General features: G+C 65.1%; 1 pseudogene; it reads right to left on the bottom strand.

Annotated features, from left to right (window-relative positions):
• Positions 1-1,125, bottom strand: part of LOC135273193 (germinal-center associated nuclear protein-like) — a 54,128-nt pseudogene extending 53,003 nt beyond the window's left edge.
• Positions 1,126-19,443: the final 18,318 nt, after the last annotated feature.

Here is a 19,443-nt window from a genome sequence, read left to right as displayed (position 1 = left end):
ACCCAGCAATCGCATTACTGGGCATATATCCAAAGGATTATAAATCGTTCTACTATAAGGACACATGCACACGAATGTTCATTGCAGCACAGTTTACAATAGCAAAGACCTGGAACCAGCCCAAATGCCCATCGATGATAGACTGGACAGGAAAAATGTGGCACATATACACCATGGAATATTATGCAGCCATTAAAAAGGAGGAGTTCACATCCTTCGTAGGGACATGGATGAACCTGGAAACCATCATTCTCAGCAAACTGACACAAGAACACAAAATCAAACACCACATGTTCTCACTCATAGGCGGGTGTTGAACAAGGAGAACACATGGACACAGGGAGGGGAGCACTATACACGGGGGTCTGTTGGAGGGGAGGGGGGATAGTGGGGGGTGGGGAGTTGGGGAGGGATAGCATGGGGAGAAATGCCAGATATAGGTGAAGGGGAGGGAGGCAGCAAATCATACTGCCACGTGTGCACCTGTGCAACAACCTTGCATGTTATTCACATGTACCCCAAAACCTAAAATGCAATAAAAAATAAAATAAAATAAAATAAAGCGTGATCCTTTAAGATTAAAAAAAAAAAAAAAAAAAATGGCCGAATGACTGAGTTGGTAAATTCATGAAAAACCTCCACTGGCAGTAAGAAAATGAACGCTGTTCCTCCTTACGACTTAAGAGATGGATTTCTCCCGACCGCCTGCACTCTCTACAGCCGGAGAACCGGACCGTAACGCAGACAGAACGTTAGCGTTTCGGGGCCTCCTCCCAACCGGCTTCCCTCGGGGCGGCTGCGCGCCAAGCGCGTCCTCGCGCACTCCATTACAGCCCCGGCGACCCCGCAGCCGGCCGAAGGGTGACGCGCCGCCACGGAGCTGCGGACCCCGGCGGGGACGGCGTGCCCGGAAGCCTAAGGTTCCGCCCAGCGCAGCCCGAAAGGCGGAGGCCGCGGTCCCGCCCCGGGCTCGCCGGGGCCGCCGACGACGCAGCGCTCCCTTAGAGATGACGGGGAGGGCGCGACGCCGGCCCAAGCCCCTCGCTCACCGTCTCGCCGCTGGACCCCGAGGCCCGCGCAGCTCCCGGACCCCCCGAAAGGACGAGAGGCGCAAGCCCAGCCGGCTGCCGCGACACTGCCACTGCGCACCGCGGACGGAAAACGCGGAGGACAGAAAACGCGGAGGACCGATTTCCGGCTCGCGCAGTACTACCGGGTTCCGCCGCGATCGGGTTCCGCCGTCGGCACCCTGCCAGGTGGCGGAGCTTCCGGTGGGGCGGGTCCGCCTCGCCTCGCGCCCTTTGCCGGGTCTCGAGCCCGGTACGTGCGGGCGGGTTCCTAGTCTCCCAAACGGACCCAGGCCCCCCGGCACCTACCCCTGTCCAGAGACCCAGGCTCCGGGCAACTACCCCTGTCCAGAGATTCAGGACCCCCGGCACCTACACCTGTCCAGAGACCCAGGCCCGCCGGCATCTACCCCTGTCCAGAGACCCAGGCCCTCCGGCACCTACCTCTGTCTAGAGACATAGGCGCCCCCGCATCTGCCCGTGTGAAAAGACCCATGCCCGCGGCACCTGAAAATGTCCAGATGCACTGGACCCTGGCCAGGGTACCCCTGTCCGGATACCCAGGCCCCCCGGCCCCTGTACCTGTCAAGAGACCCGGGCCGCCCGGCACCTATCCCTGTGCAGAGACCCGGGCCCCCCCGGCACATACCCCTGTGCAGAGACCCAGGCCCCCCGGAACCTACCCCTGTCCAGAGACCCAGGCCCCCCGGCACCTACCACTATCCAGACACCCAGCCCCTCCGACACCTACCACTGTCCAGACACACAGCGCCCCCGGCACCTTCCCCTGTCCACAGACCCAGGCCCCCAGCACCTGCCCCTGTACAGAGACCTAAACCCCGGCACCTGCCCCTGTTCAGAGGCCCTGGACTCCGGCACCTACCAAGGCCTAGGCCCCTCGGCATCTGCCCCTGTCGAAAGACCCCAACCCCCGGCAGCTGCCTCTGTCCAGAAGCCCAGGACCCCGCACCTACCCCTATCCAGAGACCAAGGTCCCCCAACACCTACCCCTGTACAGAGGCCGAGGTCCCCCAACACCAACCCCCGTCCAGCACCCCGCACCTACCCATGTCCAGAGACCCAGGCCCCCAGGCACCTACGCCTGTCCAGAGACCCAGGCCCCCGGCACCTACCCCTGTTCAGAGACCCAGGCCCCACGGCACGTGCCCCTGTCGAGAGGCCCTGGACCCCGGCACCTGCCCCTGTCCAGAGGCCCAGGACCCCACACCTACCCTTGTCTAAAGACCCAGGTCCCCGAATACCTACCCCTGTCCAGAGGCACAGGACCGCAACACCTACCCCTGTTCAGGACCCCGCACCTACCCCTGTTCAGCGACCCAGGACCCCGACACCTAACCCTTTCCAGAAAACCAGGCCCCCAGCCCCTACCCTGTCCGGAGACCCAGGCCCCCGTCACCTACTTCTGTCCAGAGGCCCTGGATCCCGGCACCTATCGCCGTTCAGAGACCCAGGCCCCCGGCTCTAGCCCCTGTCCAGAGACCCAGTCCCCCCAGCACCTTTCCCTGTCCAGAGGCCCTGGAACCCGGCACCTACCGAGGCCCAGGCCCCCTGGCACCTGCCCCCGTCCAGAGACCAAGGACCCCTGGCACCTACCCGTCCAGAGACCCAGGCCCCCTGGCACCAACCACCGTTCAGAGACCTAGGCCCCCGGCACCTGCCCCTTCCAGAGACCCAGGCCCCCCAGCACCTACCCCTATACAGAGACCAAGGTACCTGCCCCTTCCAGAGACCCAGGCCCCGCAGCACCTACCCCTATCCAAAGACCAAGGCGTCCCGGCACCTACACCTGTCCAGAGACCCAGGCCTCCGGCACTTAGCCCTGTCCAGAGACTCAGGCCTCCGGCACTTACCTCTGTCCAGAGACGCAGGACCCCGACACCTACCCGTGTCCAGAGACCCAGGGCCATGGTACTTACCACGTCCAGAGACCGAGGACCCCTGGCACCTACCCCTGTCCAGAGACCCAGGCCCCCCGGCACCTACCCCTGTCCAGACACTTAGGCACCCCGGCACCTAGCCCTGTGCAGAGGCCCTAGACCCCGGCATGTACCCCTGTCCAGAGACCCGGGCCCCCCGGGAACCTACCCCTGTCCCCAGACCCAGGCCAGCCAGCACTTATCCCTGTCCAGAGACCCAGGCGCCCCTGCATTTGCCCCTGTCAAGAGACCCAGGCCCCCCGGAACCTGCCCGTATCCAGAGGCCCTGGATCCCGGGACCTACCCATGTCGAGTCCCAGGCCCCCAGGCACCTGTCCCTGTCCAGAGGCCCAGGCCGCAGGCACCTACCCCCGTTGAGAGACCCAGGCCCCCGGCACCAGCCCCTGTCCAGAGACCCAGGCCCCCGGCACCTACCCCTGTTCAGACACCCAGGCCCCACGGCACGTGCCCCTGTCGAGAGGCCCTGGAACCCGGCACCTGCCCCTGTCCAGAGGCCCAGGACCCCACACCTACCCTTGTCTAAAGACCCAGGTCCCCCAATACCTACCCCTGTCCAGAGGCACAGGACCGCAACACCTACCCCTGTTCAGGACCCCGCACCTACCCCTGATCAGCGACCCAGGACCCCGACACCTAACCCTTTCCAGAGAACCAGGCCCCCAGCCCCTACCCTGTCCGGAGACCCAGGACCCCGTCACCTACCTCTGTCCAGAGGCCCTGGATCCCGGCACCTATCCCCGTTCAGAGACGCAGGCCCCCGGCTCCAGTCCCTGTCCAGAGACCCAGTCCCCCCAGCACCTTTCCCTGTCCAGAGGCCCTGGAACCCGGCACCTACCGAGGCCCCGGCCCCCTGGCACCTGCCCCCGTCCAGAGACCAAGGACCCCTGGCACCTAACCGTCCAGAGACCCAGGCCCCCTGGCACCAACCACCGTTCAGAGACCTAGGCCCCCGGCACCTGCCCCTTCCAGAGACCCAGGCTCCCCAGCACCAACCCCTATACAGAGACCAAGGCACCTGCCCCTTCCAGAGACCCAGGCCCCGCAGCACCTACCCCTATCCAAAGACCAAGGCGTCCCGGCACCTACACCTCTCCAGAGACCCAGGCCTCCGGCACTTAACCCTGTCCAGAGACTCAGGACCCCGGCACCTACCCCTCTCCTGAGACCCGGGCCCCTGGCAAGTCCCCTGTCCAGAGACTCAGGACCCCTGGCACCTACACCTGCCCAGAGACACGCGCCCCCAGCAGCTACCCTTGTCCAGAGACCCAGGTCCCCCGGCACCTACCCCTGTCCAGAGACCCCGGCCCCGCGGCACCTACCCCTGTCCAGAGACCAAAGACCCCCGGCACGTTCCCGTGACAAGAGACTCAGGCCCCCCGGCACCTGCCTCTGTCCAGAGACACAGGTCCCCCGGAACCTACTCCTGTCCACAGACCAGGCCCCCGGCACCAGCCCCTGTCCAGAGACCCAGTCCCCCCAGCACCTTTCCCTGTCCAGAGGCCCTGGAACCCGGCACCTACCGAGGCCCAGGCCCCCTGGCACCTGCCCCCGTCCAGAGACCAAGGAACCCTGGCACCTACCCGTCCAGAGACCCAGGCCCCCTGGCACCAACCACCGTTCAGAGACCTAGGCCCCCGGCACCTGCCCCTTCCAGAGACCCAGGCCCCCCAGCACCTACCGCTATACAGAGACCAAGGAACCTGCCCTTTCCAGAGACCCAGGCGCCGCAGCACCTACCCCTATCCAAAGACCAAGGTGTCCTGGCACCTACACCTGTCCAGAGACCCAGGCCTCCGGCACTTACCCCTGTCCAGAGACTCAGGACCCCGACACCTACCCCTGTCCAGAGACCCAGGCCCATGGCACTTACCACGTCCAGAGACCGAGGACCCCTGGCACCTACCCCTGTCCAGAGACCCAGGCCCCCCGGCACCTACCCCTGTCCAGAGACTCAGGCATCCCGGCACCTAGCCCTGTGCAGAGGCCCTATACCCCGGCACGTACCCCTGTCCAGAGACCCGGGCCCCCCGGGAACCTACCCCTGTACCCAGACCCAGGCCAGCCAGCACTTATCCCTGTCCAGAGACCCAGGCGCCCCTGCATTTGCCCCTGTCAAGAGACCCAGGCCCCCCAGAACCTGCGCGTATCCAGAGGCCCTGGATCCCGGGACCTACCCATGTCGAGTCCCAGGCCCCCAGGCACCTGTCCCTGTCCAGAGACCTAGTACCCAGGCACCTACCCCCGTTGAGAGACCCAGGCCCCCGGCACCAGCCCCTGTCCAGAGACCCAGGCCCCCGGCACCTACCCCTGTTCAGAGACCCAGGCCCCACGGCACGTGCCCCTGTCGAGAGGCCCTGGACCCCGGCACCTGCCCCTGTCCAGAGGCCCAGGACCCCACACCTACCCTTGTCTAAAGACCCAGGTCCCCCAATACCTACCCCTGTCCAGAGGCACAGGACCGCAACACCTACCCCTGTTCAGGACCCCGCACTTACCCCTGTTCAGCGACCCAGGACCCCGACACCTAACCCTTTCCAGAGAACCAGGCCCCCAGCCCCTACCCTGTCCGGAGACCCAGGCCCCCGTCACCTACCTCTGTCCAGAGGCCCTGGATCCCGGCACCTATCCCCGTTCAGAGACCCAGGCCCCCGGCTCCAGCCCCTGTCCAGAGACCCAGTCCCCCCAGCACCTTTCCCTGTCCAGAGGCCCTGGAACCCGGCACCTACCGAGGCCCAGGCCCCCTGGCACCTGCCCCCGTCCAGAGACCAAGGACCCCTGGCACCTACCCGTCCAGAGACCCAGGCCCCCTGGCACCAACCACCGTTCAGAGACCTAGGCCCCCGGCACCTGCCCCTTCCAGAGACCCAGGCCCCCCAGCACCTACCCCTATACAGAGACCAAGGCACCTGCCCCTTCCAGAGACCCAGGCCCCGCAGCACCTACCCCTATCCAAAGACCAAGGCGTCCCGGCACCTACACCTGTCCAGAGACCCAGGCCTCCGGCACTTAGCCCTGTCCAGAGACTCAGGCCTCCGGCACTTACCTCTGTCCAGAGACGCAGGACCCCGACACCTACCCGTGTCCAGAGACCCAGGGCCATGGCACAAATCACGTCCAGAGACCGAGGACCCCTGGCACCTACCCCTGTCCAGAGACCCAGGCCCCTGGCACCTGCCCATCTCCAGAGACCTAAACCCCTGGCACCTGCCCCTGTTCAGAGGCCCTGGACCCCGGCACCTACCCAGGATAAGGCCCCTCGGCACCTGACCCTGTCCAGAGACCAAGGCCCCTCGGCACCTACAGCTGTCCAGAGACTCAGGACCCCAGCACCTGAACATGTCCAGATGCCCTGAACCCCGGCACCTGCCCCTGTCCAGATACCCAGGCCCCCCGTTCCCTGCACCTGTCCAGAGACCCAAGCACCTAGGCACCTAGCCCTGTGTAGTGACCCAGGCCCGCCAGCACCTACCCCTGTCCGGAGACCCAGGCACCTGGCACCTCCCCCTCTCCAGAGACCTAAACCCCCGGCACCTGCCCCTGTTCAGAGGCCTGGACCCCGGCACCTACCCAGGCCAAGGCCCCTCGGCACCTGACCCTGTCCAGAGACCCAAACACCCGGCACCTGCCTCTTTCGAGAGACCCAGGACCCCGCACCTTCCCCTGTCCAGAGACCAAAATCCCCAAACACCTATCCCTGTCCAGAGACCCAACCCCCAGCACCTACCCTTTCCAGAGACCCAAGATACCGGCGCCTACCCCTGTCCAGAGACCCTGGAACCCGGCACCAACACCTGTCCAGAGACCCAGGCTCCCCGGCACCTACCCCTGTCCAGAGACCCAGGGCCCCCGGCACCCAGCTCTGTGCAGAGTCCCTGGATCCCGGCACCTACCCCCGTCCTGAGACCCAGGCCCCGGCACCTACCCCCGTCCAGAGACCCAGGCCCCCGGCACCTACCCCTGTCTAGAGACACAGGCCCCCCGGCAACTGCCTCGGTCCAGAGGCCCTAGAGCCCAGCACCTACTAAGTCCCAGGCCCCTCGGCACCTACCCGGGTTCAGAGACCCAGGGCCTCCGGCACCTAGCCCTGACCTGAGGCCCTGGACCTCGGCACCTACCCCTGTCCAGAGACCCAGGCTCCTCGGCACCAGCCCCTGTCCATAGACCCAGGCCCCTGGCACCTGCCCCTGTTCAGAGACCCAGACCCCGGCACCTACCAGTTTCTAGAGACTCAGGCCCCCCGGTACCTACCCCTGTTCAAAGACCCATGCGCCCCGGCACCTGCGCCTGTCCAGAGGCCCAGACCCTCGGCACCTGCCCCTGTCCAGAGTACCTGGACCCCTGCACCTGCCCCTGTCTAGAGGCCGAGGACCCCTAACACCTACCCCTTTCCAGGACCACGCACCTACCCTGTCCAGACACCAAGGCCCCCCAGCACCTACCCCTGTCCAGAGAACCAGGCCCCCAGCACCTACCCCGTCCAGAGACCCAGGCCACTGGGCACCTACCCCTGCCCAGAGGCCCTGGACCCCGGCACATACCCCTGTCCAGAGGCACTGGACCCCGGCACCTACCCAGTCCCAGGCCCCTCGGCACCGACAACTATCCAGAGATCCAGGTACCCCCGGCACCTAGCCCTGTCCAGAGGCCCTGGACCCCGGCACCTATCCCTGTCCAGAGACACAGGCCCCCAGTACCTACCCCTGCACAGAGACGCAGGCCCCCCCGGACCTACCCCTGTCAAGAAACCCAGAACCTCCGGCAACTAACCCTGTCCACAGACACAGGCCCCCGGCACCTATCCCGTCCAGAGACGCAGGACCCCGGCACCTAACCCTGTCCAGACACCCAGGCCCCCGGCACCTACCCAAGTCCAGAGACCCAGGACCCTGGCAGCTACCCCTGTCCAGAGACCCAGGACCCCGGCACCTACCCCTGTCTAGAGACACAGGCCTCCCGGCAACTGCCTCTGTCCAGAGGCCCTAGAGCCCAGCACCTACTAAGTCCCAGGACCCTCGGCACCTACCCCGGGTCAGAGACCCAGGGCCTCCGGCACCTAGCCCTGTCCAGAGGCCCTGGACCTCGGCACCTGCCCCTGTCCAGAGACCCAGGCTCCTCGGCACCTGCCCCTGTCCAGAGACCCAGTGCCCTGGCACCTACCCCTGTTCAGAGACCCAGATCCCGGCACCTACCAGTTTCTAGAGACTCAGGCCCCGGCACCTACCCCTGTCCAAAGACCCATGCGCCCCGGCACCTGCGCCTGTCCAGAGGCCCAGACCTTCGGCACCTGCACCTGTCCAGAGGCCCTGGACCCCTGCACCTGCCCCTGTCCAGAGGCCGAGGACCCCTAACACCTACCCCTTTCCAGGACCGCGCACCTATCCCTCTCCAGAGACCAAGGCCCCCCAGCACCTACCCGTGTCCAGAGAACCAGGCCCCCAGCACCTACCCCGTCCAGGGACCCAGGCCTCCGAGGGCACCTACCCCTGCCCAGAGGCCCTGGACCCCGGCACATACCCCTGTCCAGAGACCCAGGCCCCCAGGCACCTACCCCTGTGCAGAGGCCTTGGACCCCGGCAGCTACCCGCGTTCAGAGACCCTGGCCCCCGACAGCTGCCCCGTCCAGACACCCTGGACCCCAGCAATTACCCAGGCCAAGGCCCCCCGGCACCTACACCTGTCCAGACACCCAGGCCCCCTGCACCTACCCCATCCAGAGGCCATGGAGCCCGGCACCTATCCCTGTCCAGAGACCCAGGCACCCCGGCACCTACCCCCGCCGTTCAGAAACCCAGGCCCCCTGCACCTGCCCCTGTCCGGAGACCCAGGGCCCCCGGCCCCTGCCCCTGTCCAGAGGCCCTGGACCCCGGCACCTACACAGGCCCAGGCCCCCCGGCACGTAACCCTGTCCAGAGGCCCAGGCCCCCAGGCACTTACCCTTGTCGAGAGACCCAGGCCCCCGGCACCTACCCCGTCCAGAGGACCAAGATCCCTGGCACCTACCCCTGTCCAGAAACCCAGTCCCCCGGGACCTACCCCGTCTAGAGGCCCTGGACTCCGGCAGATACCCCCGTTCAGAGGCCCAGGACCCTGGCACCTGGCCCCGTCCAGAGATCAAGGCCCACCGGCACCTGACCCTGTCCAGACACCCTGGACCCCGGCACCTACCCAGGCCCAGGCCCCCTGGCACCTACTCCCGTACAGAGACCCAGGACTCTTGACACCTACGCCTGTCCAGAGACCCAGGCCCCTAGCACCTACCCTCTCCAGAGACCCTGGACCCCGGCACCAACACCTGTCCAGAGACCCAGGCTCCCCGGCACCTACCCGTCCAGAGACCCAGGGACCCCGGCACCCAGCTCTGTGCAGAGTCCCTGGACCCCGGCACCTACGCCTGTCCTGAGACCCAGGCCCCGGCACCTACCCCCGTCCAGAGACCCAGGCCCCCGGCACCTACCCCTGTCCACAGACCGAGGCCCCGGCACCTAACCCTGTCCAGAGGCCCAGGACCCCAACACCTACCCCGGTCCAGGACCCCACATCTAGCCCTGTCCAGAGATGCAGGCCCCGCGACACCTACCCCTGTCCAGAGACCCAGGCTCCCCAGGACCTGCCTCTGTCCAGAGCCACTGGACCCCAGGACCTGCCTCTGTCCAGAGGCACTGGACCCCGGCACCTACCCAGTCCCAGGCCCCTCGGCACCGACAACTATCCAGAGATCCAGGACCCCCGGCACCAAGCCCTGTCCAGAGACATCAGGTCCCCCGGCACCTAGCCCTGTCCAGAGGCCCTGGACCCCGGCACCTACCCCTGTCCAGAGACACAGGAACCCGGCACCTAACCCTGTCCAGACACCCAGGCCCCCAGCACCTACCCATGTCCAGAGACCCAGGACCCTGGCAGCTACCCCTGTCCAGAGACCCAGGACCCCGGCACCTACCCCTGTCTAGAGACACAGGCCCCCCGGCAACTGCCTCTGTCCAGAGGCCCTAGAGCCCAGTACCTACTAAGTCCCAGGCCCCTCGGCACCTACCCCGGTTGAGAGACCCAGGGCCTCCGGCACCTAGCCCTGTCCAGAGGCCCTGGACCTCGGCACCTGCCCCTGTCCAGAGACCCAGGCTCCTCGGCACCAGCCCCTGTCCAGAGACGCAGGCCCCTGGCACCTACCCCTGTTCAGAGACCTAGGGCCCTGGCACCTACCCCTGTTCAGAGACCCAGACCCCGGCACCTACCAGTTTCTAGAGACTCAGGCCCCCGGCACCTACCCCTGTCCAAAGACCCATGCGCCCCGGCACCTGCGCCTGTCCAGAGGCCCAGACCCTCGGCACCTGCCCCTGTCCAGAGGCCCTGGACCCCTGCACCTGCCCCTGTCCAGAGGCCGAGGACCCCTAACACCTACCCCTTTCCAGGACCGTACACCTATCCCTGTCCAGACACCAAGGCCCCCAGCACCTACCCCTGTCCAGAGAACCAGGCCCCCAGTACCTACCCCTGCCCAGAGGCCCTGGACCCCGGCACATACCCCTGTCCGGAGACCCAGGCCCCCAGGCACCTAACCCTGTCCAGAGACCGACCCAGGCCTTCCGGCACCTGCCCCTGTCCAGAGGCACTGGACCCTAGCACCTACCCAGGCCCAGGGCCCCAGCAACTACCTCTGTCCAGAGACCCTGGGCTCCCGGCACCTAGCCCTGTCAAGATGCCCTGGATCCCGGCACCTAACCTGTGCAGAGAACCAGGCCCCCGGCACATATCCCTGGCCAATGACCAAAAAAAAAACCACACATGATTACCTCAATAGATGCAGAAAAGGTCTTTGATAAAATTCAACACCCTTTCATGCTAAAAACTCTCCATAAACTAGGTGTTGACAGAACTATCTCTAAATAGTAAGAGCTATTAATGACAAACCCATAGCCAGTACCATAATGAATGGGAAAAAGCTGGAATCATTCCCTTTAAATCCAGCACAAGACAAGGATGCCGGCTTTCACCACTCCTATTCAACATAGTATTGGAAGCTTTGGCCAGAGAAATCAAGCAAAAAAAAAGAAACAAAGTGTATTCAAACAGGAAGAGAGGACATCAAATTGTCTCTGTTTGCAGACAACATGAGTGTATATTTACAAAACCCCATCATCTCAGGCAAGCAGAGAGCCAAACCTTGAGTGAACTCCTCCCATTCACAATTGTTACAAAGAAAATAAATTACCTAGGAATGCAACTTACAAGGGAAGTGAAGGACCTCTTCAAGGAGAACTACAAGCTACCACTCAAAGAAATAAGAGAGGACACAAACAAATGGAAAAACATTCCACGCTCGTGGGTCGAAAGAATCATTATCGTGAAAATGGCCATACTGCCCAAAGTAATTTGTAAATTCAATGCTATTCCCCTCAAGCTACCACTGATTTTCTTCACAAAACCAGAAACAACTACTTTAAATTTCATGTGAAACCAAAAAAGAGCCCGTATAGCCAAGACAATCCTAAGTCAAAAGAACAAAGCTGGAGGGATCACACTACCTGACTTGAGACTGTTCTAAAGGGACACAGTAACCAAAACAGCATGGTACCGGTACGAACTAAATATGTAGACCAAAGGAACAGAACAGAGACCTCAGAAATAACACCACGCGTCCACAACCATCTGATCTTCCACAAATCTGTCAAGAACAAGCAATGGGGAAAGGGTTCCCAATTTAATCAATGGTGCTGGGAAAACAGGCTAGCCATATGCAGAAAACAGAAACTAGAGCCATTCCTTACATCTTACACAAAAATTAAGATGGATTAAAGACGCAAACATAAACACTAAAACTATAAATACCCTAGAAGAAAACCTAAGCAATCTCATCCAGGACATAGGCAAGGGCAAAGACTTCATGACTAAAACAGCAAAAGCCATTGCAACAAAAGCCAAAATTGATAAATGGGATCTTACGAAAGAGTTTCGGCTCAGCCAGTCTCTGCCCCTGTCGAGAGACCCAAACCCCTGTCGAGAGGCCCAGGACCCCCGGCACCTAGCCAGTCCCAGGCCCCCCGGGACTGGACATACCCCTGTCCAGAGACCCAGGCCTCTGGCACGTGTCCCGTCCATAGACCCAGGACCCCGGCACCTGCCCCTGTCCAGAGGCCCTGGACCCTGGCACCTACCCAGCCCCAGGTCTCCCGGCACCTACCCCCGTCCAGAGACCCAGGACCCCCGGCACCTACCCCCGTCCAGAGACCCAGGCCCCCTGGCACCTACCCCCGTTCAGAGACCCAGGCCCCCCAGTACCTGCCCCTGTCCAGAGGCCCTGTACCCCGGAACCTACCCAGGCCCAGGCCCCCCGGCACCTACCATCGTCTAGAGACCCATGCCCCCAGAACCCACCCCCGTTCAGAGACCCAGGCCCCAGCACCTGCCCCTGTCCAGAGACCCAGGCCCCCCGGCACCTACCACTGTCCAAAGACCCAAGTACCCTGGCACGTACCTGTGTCAAGGGACCCAGGCCCCCCGGCACCTGCCTCTGTCCAGAGACCCAGGACCCCCAGAACCTACCCCTGTCCACAGACCCAGGCCCCCCGGCACATGCCCCTGTCCAGAGGACCTGGACCACGACACCTACCCAGGCCCAGGCCCCCCGGCACCTACCCCTGTCCAAAGACCAAGGCCCCCTGGCACCTGCCCCTATCCAGAGGCCCTGGACCCCGGCACCTACACAGGCCCAGGCCCCCCGGCACCTATCCCTGTCCAGAGGACCAGGCTCCCCGGCACCTACCCCTATCCGAAGACTCAGGCCCACGACACTTACCCTGTCCAGAGACCGAGGACACCTGGCACCTACCCCTGTCCAGAGACCCAGGCCCATGGCACTTACCACGTCCAGAGACCGAGGAACCCCGGCACCTACCCCTGTCCAGAGACCCAGGTCCCCCGGCACCTACCCCTGTCCAGAGACTCAGGCACCCCGGCACCTAGCCCTGTCCAGAGGCCCTGGACCCCGGCATCTACCCCTGTCCACAGACCCAGACCCCCGGCACCTACCCCTGTCCAGACACCCAGGTCCATGGCACTTACCACGTCCAGAGACCGAGGACCCCCGGCACCTACTCCTGTCCTGAGACCCGGACCCCCGGCACCTCCCCTGTCCAGAGACTCAGGACCCCTGGCACCTACACCTGCCCAGAGACACCAGTCCCCCCGGCAGCTACCCCTGTCCAGAGACTCAGGCACCCCGGCACCTAGCCCTGTCCAGAGGCCCTGGACCCCGGCATCTACCCCTGTCCACAGACCCAGGCCCCCCGGCACCTACCCCTGTCCAGAGACCCAGGCTCCGGGCACGTACCCCTGTCCAGAGATTCAGGAACCCCGGCACCTACCTCTGTCCAGAGACCAAGGTCCCCCAACACCTACCCCTGTACAGAGGCCGAGGGACCCCAACACCAACCCCTGTCCAGCACCCCGCACCTACCCATGTCCAGAGACCCAGGCCCCCAGGCACCTACACCTGTCCAGAGACCCAGGCCCACGGCACCTACCCTGTCCAGAGACCCAGGGCCCCCGGCACCTAGCCCTGTGCAGAGGCCCTGGACCCCGGCACGTACCCCTGTCCAGAGACCCGGGCCCCCCGGGAACCTACCCCTGTACCCAGACCCAGGCCAGCCAGCACTTATCCCTGTCTAGAGACCCAGGCGCCCCTGCATTTGCCCCTGTCAAGAGACCCAGGCCCCCCAGAACCTGCCCGTATCCAGAGGCCCTGGATCCCGGGACCTACCCATGTCGAGTCCCAGGCCTCCAGGCACCTGTCCCTGTCCAGAGACCCAGGCCCCAGGCACCTACCCCGTTGAGAGACCCAGGCCCCCGGCACCAGCCCCTGTCCAGAGACCAAGGCCCCCGGCACCTACCCCTGTTCAGAGACCCAGGCCCCACGGCACGCACCCCTGTCGAGAGGCCCTGGACCCCGGCACCTGCCCCTGTCCAGAGGCCCAGACCCTCGGCACCTGCCCCTGTCCAGAGGCCCTGGACCCCTGCACCTGCCCCTGTCCAGAGGCCGAGGACCCCTAACACCTACCCCTTTCCAGGACCACGCACCTATCCCTGTCCAGACACCAAGGCCCCCCAGCACCTATCCGTGTCCAGAGAACCAGGCCCCCAGCACCTACCCCATCCAGGGACCCAGGCCCCTGGGAACCTACCCCTGCCCAGAGGCCCTGGACCCCGGCACATACCCCTGTCCAGAGGCCCTGGACCCCGGCACATACCCCTGTCCAGAGATCCAGGCCCCCCGGCACCAAGCCCTGTCCAGAGACATCAGGTCCCCCGGCACCTAGCCCTGTCCAGAAGCCCTGGACCCCGGCACCTACCCCTGTCCAGAGACACAGGCCCCCGGTACCTACCCCTGTCCAGAGACACAGGCCCCCCGGGACCTACCCCTGTCAAGAAACCCAGAACCCCCGGCACCTAACCCTGTCCACAGACACAGGCCCCCAGCAACTATCCCGTCCAGAGACGCAGGACCCCGGCACCTAACCCTGTCCAGACACCCAGGCCCCCGGCACCAACCCCTGTCCAAAGACCCAGGACCCTGGCAGCTACCCCTGTCCAGAGACCCAGGACCCCGGCACCTACCCCTGTCCAGAGACCCAGGCCCATGGCACTTACCAAGTCCAGAGATCGAGGACCCCCGGCACCTACCCCTGTCAAGAGACCCAGGCCCCCCGGCACCTACCCCTGTCCAGAGACTCAGAAACCCCGGCACCTAGCCCTGTCCAGAGGCCCTGGACCCCGGTACCTGCCCCTGTCAAGGGACCCAGGCTCCCCGGCACCTGCCCCTGTCCAGAGACCAAGGCCCCCCGGCACCTACAGCTGTCCAGAGACTCAGGACCCCGGCACCTAAACATGTCCAGATACCCACGCCCCCCAGTCCCTGCCCCTGTCCAGATACCCAGGCCCCCCAGTCCCTGCACCTGTCCAGAGACCCAACCACCTAGGCACCTACCCCTGTGTAGCGACTCAGGCCCCCCAGCACCTTCCCCTGTCCAGAGACCAAAATCCCCAAACACCTACCCCTGTCCAGAGACCCAACCCCCAGCACCTACCCTTTCCAGAGACCCAGGATACCGGCGCCTACCCCTGTCCAGAGAACCAGGACCCCGGCACCTACCCCTGTCTAGAGACACAGGACCCCGGCAACTGCCTCTGTCCAGAGGCCCTAGAGCCCAACACCTACTAAATCCCAGTCCCCTCGGCACCAACCCCGGTTCAGAGACCCAGGGCCTCCGGCACCTAGCCCTGTCCAGAGGCCCTGGACCTTGGCACCTGCCCCTGTCCAGAGACCCAGGCTCCTCGGCACCAGCCCCTGTCCAGAGACCCAGTCCCCTGGCACCTACCCCTGTTCAGAGACCCAGACCCCGGCACCTACCAGTTTCTAGAGACTCAGGCTCCCCGGCACCTACCCCTGTCCAAAGACCCATGCGCCCTGGCACCTGCGCCTGTCCAGAGGCCCAGACCTTCGGCAACTTCCCCTGTCCAGAGGCCCTGGACCCCTCCACCTGCCCCTGTCCAGAGGCCGAGGACCCCTAACACCTACCCCTTTCCAGGACCATGCACCTATCCCTGTCCAGACACCAAGGCCCCCCAGGCACCTACCCCTGTCCAGAGATGCAGGCCCCCAGCACCTACCCCGTCCAGGGACCCAGGCCCCTGGGCACCTACCCCTGCCCAGAGGACCTTGACCCCGGCACATACCCCTGTCCAGAGGCACTGGACCCCGGCACCTACCGAGTCCCAGGCCCCTCGACACCGACAACTATCCAGAGATCCAGGCCCCCCGGCACCTACCTCTGTCTAGAGACATAGGCGCCCCCGCGTCTGCCCGTGTGAAAAGACCCATGCCCGCGGCACCTGAACATTTCCAGATGCCCTGGACCCTGGCCAGGGTACCCCTGTCCGGATACCCAGGCCCCCCGGCCCCTGTACCTGTCAAGAGACCCGGGCTCCCCAGCACCTACCCCTGTGCAGAGACCCAGGCCCCCCGGCACCTACCCCTGTCCAGAGACCCAGGCCCCCCGGCACCTACCACTATCCAGACACCCAGCCCCTCCAACACCTACCACTGTCCAGACACACAGCCCCCCCGGCACCTTCCCCTGTCCACAGACCCAGGCCCCCCCGGCACCTGCCCCTGTACAGAGACCTAAACCCCGGCACCTGCCCCTGTTCAGAGGCCCTGGACTCCGGCACCTACCAAGGCCTAGGCCCCTCGGCATCTGCCCCTGTCAAAAGACCCCAACCCCCGGCAGCTGCCTCTATCCAGAAGCCCAGGACCCCGCACCTACCCCTGTCCAGAGACCAAGGTCCCCCAACACCTACCCCTGTACAGAGGCCGAGGTCCCCCAACACCAACCCCTGTCCAGCACCCCGCACCTACCCATGTCCAGAGACCCAGGCCCCCCGGCACCTACCCCTGTCCAGAGACCCAGGCCCCCGGCACCTACCCTGTCCAGAGACCCAGGGCCCCCGGCACCTAGCCCTGTGCAGAGGCCCTGGACCCCGGCACGTACCCCTGTCCAGAGACCCGGGCCCCCCGGGAACCTACCCCTGTCCCCAGACCCAGGCCAGCCAGCACTTATCCCTGTCCAGAGACCCAGGCGCCCCTGCATTTGCCCCTGTCAAGAGACCCAGGACCCCCAGAACCTGCCCGTATCCAGAGGCCCTGGATCCCGGGACCTACCCATGTCGAGTCCCAGGCCCCCAGGCACCTGTCCCTGTCCAGAGACCTAGTACCCAGGCACCTACCCCCGTTGAGAGACCCAGGCCCCCGGCACCAGCCCCTGTCCAGAGACCCAGGCCCCCGGCACCTACCCCTGTTCAGAGACCCAGGCCCCACGGCACGTGCCCCTGTCGAGAGGCCCTGGACCCCGGCACCTGCCCCTGTCCAGAGGCCCAGGACCCCACACCTACCCTTGTCTAAAGACCCAGGTCCCCCAATACCTACCCCTGTCCAGAGGCACAGGACCGCAACACCTACCCCTGTTCAGGACCCCGCACTTACCCCTGTTCAGCGACCCAGGACCCCGACACCTAACCCTTTCCAGAGAACCAGGCCCCCAGCCCCTACCCTGTCCGGAGACCCAGGCCCCCGTCACCTACCTCTGTCCAGAGGCCCTGGATCCCGGCACCTATCCCCGTTCAGAGACCTAGGCCCCCGGCACCAGCCCCTGTCCAGAGACCCAGTCCCCCCAGCACCTTTCCCTGTCCAGAGGCCCTGGAACCCGGCACCTACCGAGGCCCAGGCCCCCTGGCACCTGCCCCCGTCCAGAGACCAAGGACCCCTGGCACCTACCCGTCCAGAGACCCAGGCCCCCTGGCACCAACCACCGTTCAGAGACCTAGGCCCCCGGCACCTGCCCCTTCCAGAGACCCAGGCCCCCCAGCACCTACCCCTATACAGAGACCAAGGCACCTGCCCCTTCCAGAGACCCAGGCCCCGCAGCACCTACCCCTATCCAAAGACCAAGGCGTCCCGGCACCTACACCTGTCCAGAGACCCAGGCCTCTGGCACTTACCCCTGTCCAGAGACTCAGGACCCCGGCCCCTACCCCTGTCCTGAGACCCGGGCCCCCGGCACCTCCCCTGTCCAGAGACTCAGGACCCCTGGCACCTACACCTGCCCAGAGACACCCGCCCCCAGCAGCTACCCCTGTCCAGAGACCAGGCCTCCGGCAATTAACCCTGTCCCGAGACTCAGGACCCCGGCACCTACCCCTGTCCTGAGACGCGAGTCCCCGGCACCTCCGCTGTCCAGAGACTCAGGACCCCTGGCACCTACACCTGCCCAGAGACACCCGCCCCCAGCAGCTACCCCTGTCCAGAGACACAGGCCCCCCGGCACATGCCCCCGTCCACAGACCCAGGACCCCCGGCACATGCCCCTGTCCAGAGACCCTGGACCGTGACACGTACCCAGGCCCAGGCCCCCCGGCACCTACCCCTGTCCAGAGACCAAGGCCCCCTGGCACCTGCCCCTATCCAGAGGCCCTGGACCCCGGCACCTACACAGGCCCAGGCCCCCCGGCACCTATCCCTGTCCAGAGAACCAGGCTCCCTGGCACCTACCCCTATCCAGGGACCCAGGCCCACGACACTTAACCTGTCCAGAGACCGAGGACTCCTGACACCTACCCCTGTCCAGAGACCCAGGCCCATGGCACTTACCACGTCCAGAGACCGAGGACCCCCGGTACCTACCCCTGTCCAGAGACCCAGGCCCCCCGGCACCTACCCCTGTCCAGAGACTCAGGCACCCCGGCACCTAGCCCTGTCCAGAGGCCCTGGACCCCGGCACCTGCCCCTGTCAGGGGACCCAGGCTCCCCGGCACCTGCCCCTGTCCAGAGACCAAGGCCCCCCGGCACCTACAGCTGTCCGGATACTCAGGACCCCGGCACCTGCCTCTGTCCAGATACCCAGGCCCCCCGGTCCCTGCACCTGTCCAGAGACCCAAGCACCTAGGCACCTACCCCTGTGTAGCGACCCAGGCCCCCCAGCACCTACCCCTGTCCGGAGACCCAGGCCCCTGGCACCTGCCCCTCTCCAGAGACCTAAACTCCCGGCACCTGCCCCTATTCAGAGGCCCTGGACCCCGGCACCTACCCAGGCCAAGGCCCCTCGGCACCTGACCCTGTCCAGAGACCCAAACACCCGGCACCTGCCTCTTTCGAGAGACCCAGGACCCCGCACCTTCCCCTGTCCAGAGACCAAAATCCCCAAACACCTACCCCTGTCCAGAGACCCAACCCCCAGCACCTAACCTTTCCAGAGACACAGGATACCGGCGCCTACCCCTGTCCAGAGACCCAGGACCCCGGCACCTACCCCTGTCTAGAGACCCAGGCCCCCCGGCAACTGCCTCTGTCCAGAGGCCCTAGAGCCCAGCACCTACTAAGTCCCAGGCCCCTCGACACCTACCCCGGGTCAGAGACCCAGGGCCTCCGGCACCTAGCCCTGTCCAGAGGCCCTGGACCTCGGCACCTGCCCCTGTCCAGAGACCCAGGCTCCTCGGCACCAGCCCCTGTCCAGAGACCCAGGCCCCTGGCACCTACCCCTGTTCAGAGACCCAGACCCCGGCACCTACCAGTTTCTAGAGACTCAGGCCGCCCGGCACCTACTCCTGTCCAAAGACCCATGCGCCCCGGCACCTGCGCCTGTCCAGAGGACCAGACCCTCGGCACCTGACCCTGTCCAGAGGCCCTAGACCCCTGCACCTGCCCTTGTCCAGAGGCCGAGGACCCCTAACACCTACCCCTTTCCAGGACCACGCACCTATCCCTCTCCAGACATCAAGGCCCCCCAGCACCTACCCCTGTCCGGAGAACCAGGTCCCCAGCACCTACCCCGTCCAGGGACCCAGGCCCCTGGGCACCTACCCCTGCCCAGAGG

The sequence above is a fragment of the Aotus nancymaae genome, unplaced genomic scaffold, assembly GCF_030222135.1.
Source record: "Aotus nancymaae isolate 86718 unplaced genomic scaffold, 86718_ANA_hifiasm-v0.15.2.pri h1tg000348l, whole genome shotgun sequence".
In the NCBI taxonomy this organism is placed as follows: Eukaryota; Metazoa; Chordata; class Mammalia; order Primates; family Aotidae; genus Aotus; species Aotus nancymaae.
Note: the sequence above shows the minus strand (reverse complement) of the source record. Positions and strands in the feature narration are given on the sequence as shown.